Raw genomic sequence first — 6,146 nt, forward strand, 5'->3', positions numbered from 1 at the left:
CACCCTGTTTTCACAGCAGTCCTTGAGGAATACATATCTCATTAAATTTATCCATGTGTAACCCATTTGCACTGGAAACCTATTTTCTTTAATTTTCCACATACAGTAAGCTTCTACCAGTTCACTTCCCACTTTATCTGCTAATTTTCTTAGCTCCGTTCTCCTTTCAATGCTTAGAACTGTTGTCTGCATAAGCACAATGTTCAAGGTAGGCTGGATAATACTCTTCAGACTCCAAATAAAGGTCTGAATCACAGAATCGTATAACTATTTGGGTTGGAAGGGACCTTAAAGGTCATCTGGTTCCAGCACCCCTGCTGTGAGCAGGGATACCATCCACTAGATCAGGTTGCTCAGAGCCCCATCCAACCTGACCTTGAACACTTCCAAGGAGGAGGCATCCACAACTCTCTGAGCAATCTGTACCAGCTCCTCAGCACCCTCACAGTAAAAAAAGATATTTCTGGTATCTAATTCTAAATATATGCCTGCTCTCTTTCATTTTAAAACTCTTAGCCCTCATCCTATCACTGCATTCCCTGATAAAGAGTCATAGAATCATAGCATAGTTTAGGTTGGAAGTGACCTCAAACATCATCCAGTTCCACCCTCCTGCCATAGACAGGGACACCTCTTACTAGGACAGGTCACTCAAGACCTCATCCAGCCTGGCCTTGAACACCTGCAGGGAGGGAGCAGCCACAACCTCCCTGGGCAACCTGTGCCAGTGTCTCACTACCCTCACTGTAAAGAACCCTTTCCTGACATCTAGTTTGAATCTCCCCTCTGCCAGTTTGCCCCTCATCCTGTCATTACAAGACCTTGCAAATAGTCCCTCCCCAGCCTTCCTGTAGGCCCCTTTCAGATACTGAAAAGCTTCTATAAGGTCTCCTCAAATCCTTCTCTTCTCCAGGCTAAAGAGCCCCAACTCTCATAGCCTGTCCTCATAGCAGAGCTGCTCCAGGCCTCTGATCATCTTTGTGGCCCTCCTCTGGACTCACTCCAACAGTTCCATGTCCTTCTTGTGTTGGGGGCTCCAGAACTGCACACAGTACTCCAGGTGGGGTCTGACAAGAGCAGAGTAAAGGGGGAGAATCCCCTCCCTTGCCCTGCTGGCCACACTTCTCTTGATGCAGACCAGGACACAGTTGCTGTCTGGGCTATGTGTGCACACTGCAGGCTCATGTTGAGCTTTTCATCATCCCAGACCCCCAGGTCCTTTTCCTCAGGGCTCCTCTCCAGCCATTCACCACCCACCCTGTATCTGTGCTTGGGATTGCAGCAACCCAGGTGCAGGACCTTACACTTGGCATCCCTCCCTGTCTTTCCTGTTGACCTCATTTGGGTGCTGAAAGACTGCTGTAAGAACTCCTTGGAGCCTTCTGTTTTCTGGCCTGAACAATCCCAACTCTTTCAGCCTATCCTGAAGGTGCTCCAGTCTCTTTTGTGGGGGGGGTCCCTCCTTTGGGCCCCCTCAGGCAGGTCCATGTCTTATGCTGGGGACTCCAGAGATGAACATAGTACTCCAACTGGAGCAGATTAGGATAGAAAACAGCTTCCCTTGTCCTGCTGCTCACACTTCTTTTGGTGAAGCCCAGGATGTCATTTGCTTTCTGGGCTGTGAGCACCCATTGCTACTTCATATTCAGTTTTAAGTCCCCCAACATCCCCAAGTCCTCTGCAGGGCTGCTCTTAATCCAGTCATTGCCCACCCTCTATTTCTTCTTGGAGTTGCCCCAGCCTAGGTGCAGGACCTTGCACGTGGCCTAGTTGAACTTCTTGAGGTTTGCATGGACTCACCTCTGAAGCCTGTCAAAATCTCTTCCCTCAGCTGTGTCAACTTCACCACACAGCTTGACACTGTTGAGTGGGCCTCCAGAAGAAGAAGGAGAGACTGTCATTCTTTAATCACAGTATCACAGTATCATCAGGGCTGGAAGAGACCTCACAGATCATCAAGTCCAACCCTTTACCACAGAGCTCAAGGCTAGACCATGGCACCAAGTGCCACGTCCAATCCTGCCTTGAACAGCCCCAGGGACGGCGACTCCACCACCTCCCCAGGCAGCCCATTCCAGTGTCCAGTGACTCTCTCAGGGAAGAACTTTCTCCTCACCTCCAGCCTAAATCTCCCCTGGTGCAGCCTGAGGCTGTGTCCTCTTGTTCTGGTGCTGGCCACCTGAGAGAAGAGAGCAACCTCCTCCTGGCCACAACCACCCTTCAGGTAGTTGTAGACAGCAATAAGGTCACCCCTGAGCCTCCTCTTCTCCAGGCTAACCAATCCCAGCTCCCTCAGCCTCTCCTCGTAGGGCTTCTGCTCAAGGCCTCTCACCAGCCTCGTCGCCCTTCTCTGGACATGTTCAAGCATCTCAATGTCCCTCCTAAACTGGGGGGCCCAGAACTGAACACAGTACTCAAGGTGTGGTCTAACCAGTGCAGAGTACAGGGGCAGAATGACCTCCCTGCTCCTGCTCTGGTCCATAGGAATAGGGTCAGACCAGTCTTATTTTCCAGCAATAAGAAATAAGAATACTATACAGTATTCTTAGACTGTAAGATAAGAATACTATACAGTGGCTCAAACATCGCTAATATATCAAAGGATAAGAAATTTGGATATCAATTTAAATATGTACTAGCTTTTAACTCCTGGGTATATTTTTTAATGATGTATAAATCCAGTTTTTATTAATTTCTGCATATGTAATTAAATCTTTCTTTAGTATAAGGGAAATGGGGTTTTTATTCTGCAGCCAAAGGCAACCCTCGTATATAGCTACTTAAAATTAGGTTTCTGTGTTTTTAACAGGAATTGAAGTAGAATCTGGTTAATTTTCGATTGTGCTGAGCAACTTTTGTGGAATTCAGAAGTCTTCACTGCTGGGAGTGACTGACAATCATAATGCTATTCTTTACATGATTAAATATTAACTGAGTCTCATTTTAAGCTCCCCCCTTTGAAAACACTGATTATAAATGTTTTCTGGACTTCTGAATTAGTGCTTTAAATTAAGCATCTAAGGAAACATGGTTTCTTAGGTGGACAGAATGGAATGAGCTGCCCAAGGAGGTGGTGGAGTCGCCGTCCCTGGAGGTGTTCAAGAAAAGCCCGGATGAGGCACTTAGTGCCATGGTCTAGGTGACTGGATAGAGCTGGGTGCTAGGTTGGACTGGATGATCTTGGAGGTCTCTTCCAGCCTGGTTGATTCTGTGATTCTATTGAATAATTTTATAACTTTAACCTTGCACCTCTCCTGCACAGAGAAGTTCATCTTTAAAACAAAGTATGGTGCCTAATAGTCTAAATTCGTCATCAAATATGAAAATGATGAGAAGTATGTGATTTGATGTGCCTCAGTGAGAATATATGTTGTGTGTTATTGTGGTGGTTTGGGTGTTCCCTGCCCCCCCACACTTTAGAGATCACCCAGACTAGTCTCAGCCAGCTCTGGGAATATGAATGAAGCTTATATTTACAGCTCAGCACAATATACAAGCAGATATTTACAGTATACACAGTTATAGACAGAAATAGACAAGGTAAAAGGTAATACAGAAACACAACAGCCCTCCCAGAAACCTGAGTCCCCAGGAGGGGCTCTCAACCACCCCTGCACCTTCCCCCTGCCCCTCTCAACCTTACCCCAGTCCCAAGGAAGAATGGAGGTTTGGCCAAGGGGTTAGGAAGCAAAGTAGGTTAGCCCAAAATGGAGGGTGAAGTTAGAGAGATGCAGCTCAGCCAGCAGCCCCAGTGAGAGAAGCTATCTATGTTTTTATTTCTTGTTCCTATACATCTCAGCAAGCCTATGAGTGAAGTGACATCAGCCTTGTTTCCCTTCCACAGCCTGTAATCTAGTTCTTCTCACCAAAACATTCTAGCCTGCTTCAAACTAGCACAGTTATAATAACCTATGCACTGCTGTAAGCACCTCTGACAGAGTTGATATGCCAAAGACAGCTGAGTTTGAAGAAACAGTGGCTGTATATCAAAGAATGACATTATCCCAGTCTAAACTTGGGACCTGTTAACTTTTGGTAGCACGTCAGACAATCCCTATCCTTTTCCCTGGATTATGAATACATACCAGAGACTTAGATTGATATGCAACAGGAATAACAGAGATGAGCTTTCCCATTAAATAAATTTGGAATAAATCTGCTTAGGGGGAAAAAAAAAAAAGAAAAAGTAAAAATGTTTTTTAAAATACAATTTTATCTTTTTAAAATCCTGCATTTAAAAGCTGAGGGCCTGAGGGTCAGAAAGATAACTGTTTTCTTAAACTTTTAAGCAAAAAACATCAGAATTTTTGATTTGTTTGAGGATGGAGACATGCATGTTTAAGAATTCTACTCTCACCCTAACTTAGAAACTTCACTTTTGACCAAGACCCTTAATTTTTATATGTCCTAAGGTTGTGGATGCACAGCAGCACAGGCACATATTCTGTGCACTGGTATCGAAAACACCTTTATTAGTTTTCTGAACGTGATCAGCAAGCTAATACTTTATTAGCCAGTATAGAAAGCCGTCTTCAGGAAGATGGAGAAGTTTGTTGTGTGCCACAAAATCTCACTTTGGGTGAGAATATGGAGAAAAATTTAATTCAGCCTATGACACTGCATTAAAAGGTAGTTTTTAACTATTATATCATACTTTTTGAAGGTCTGAAAAGATTTTGAGATCCTTAGTGAAAGAGGAAGTGATACCATTAAAATGTGCAAAGAAATACAAAATTTTAGTGTGATTTGTGTAAATCTCCATGTAATTATGATAAGCTGGAGAAAGTTCTTCACTGAGAGAGTGATTGGATACTGGAATGGGCTGCCCGGGGAGGTGGTGGAGTCGCCGTCCCTGGAGCTGTTCAAGGCAGGATTGGACGTGGCACTTGGTGCCATGGTCTAGCCTTGAGCTCTGTGGTAAAGGGTTGGACATGATGATCTGTGAGGTCTCTTCCAACCTTGGTGATACTGTGATACTGTGTGATAACTTAGCCATTTGCACTGCATGGCTTTCTCCAGCAAGAGTCAAAATGCTCACTTTCTGCAGATATGCCTGTTGCCCAGCAATGAGGCCAGAAATATCTTGGCTGTAACTTCCCTTGAATCCTTAGGCTGGTCAGAAGGTAGTCAAACTAAATTGAAACCTTTTGGCTTATTGGTAATTCCATAATTCAGTCTCATAAAACGTATCCATTCGGTGATTTGTTCATCTGGCATCGATAACAATATCATTAACATTCTAGGTTTTCCCTTTGTTCTCAACTTTCTCTTTTTGTCCATCTGCCATTGGTTAGCCTGTTGAGATTGTAGCAGCAGCATATTAACTGTTGTGTATTTATTAGACACTGATTTTTATGAAACTAGGACATAGAGAGGATGGTGTCTTCTGTAGCATTATACGATGCATAAAAGCCTCTCTCCCTTTCAAAGCGTGCAAGTGACTTTGGGAATACTTCTGGCTTTGTGATTGTGGAGCTAGATGGAATGTCCTTACCTTAATTAAGGAAGGTGTCATCATGATGTGTGCTTCTGGATAGCAACTTTTGGATGCTATACGTGTCTCAGTGTCTTTGTTAGGGATTTTCTATTCCCTCATTGCTCTTGATAAATGCAACCACTCTGTGTTCCAGGGGCAGCTGACACAATTCATTTGGGTGTTTAGACTGCACAGGGCACTGCTGTCAGGAGGTCACTCTGACTGTTGTCTCCCTTTGGCTGACAGTGTACTGACCTGGTCAGCAGCCAGTGGAACAAACCTTTCTGCTTCCACTGCTGCAAAGTAAGAATTAATAGTTTTGGCAGGTTCATACAATCTTTGAATGCTGAACTCAATTCCCTGTATACTTTTGCTCTGAAGTTTCACTCTAACTGTTGCTTGTTCAAAAGGTTAAGTATGGTAAAGAACGTCATTGCTGCTGTCAGGATTACCTTTATTGTGAACATTAAGATATGAGACTCTTTAACATTTAATTCTCAGTCCAAAAATTGATAACCCCTGCAGTCATGTCATCAGTCATCCAAACGAATTACTTATCTGGAGATTATTGCTATTTATAATTACAAACACTATGTTACAGCCCACAAGTATAGCAACTCAGTACATTTTGAATCTTGTTGCAAGCTCCTACACCATTTTAATTTCCCTT

The sequence above is a fragment of the Pogoniulus pusillus genome, chromosome 5 (genome assembly GCF_015220805.1).
Source record: "Pogoniulus pusillus isolate bPogPus1 chromosome 5, bPogPus1.pri, whole genome shotgun sequence".
In the NCBI taxonomy this organism is placed as follows: domain Eukaryota; kingdom Metazoa; phylum Chordata; class Aves; order Piciformes; family Lybiidae; genus Pogoniulus; species Pogoniulus pusillus.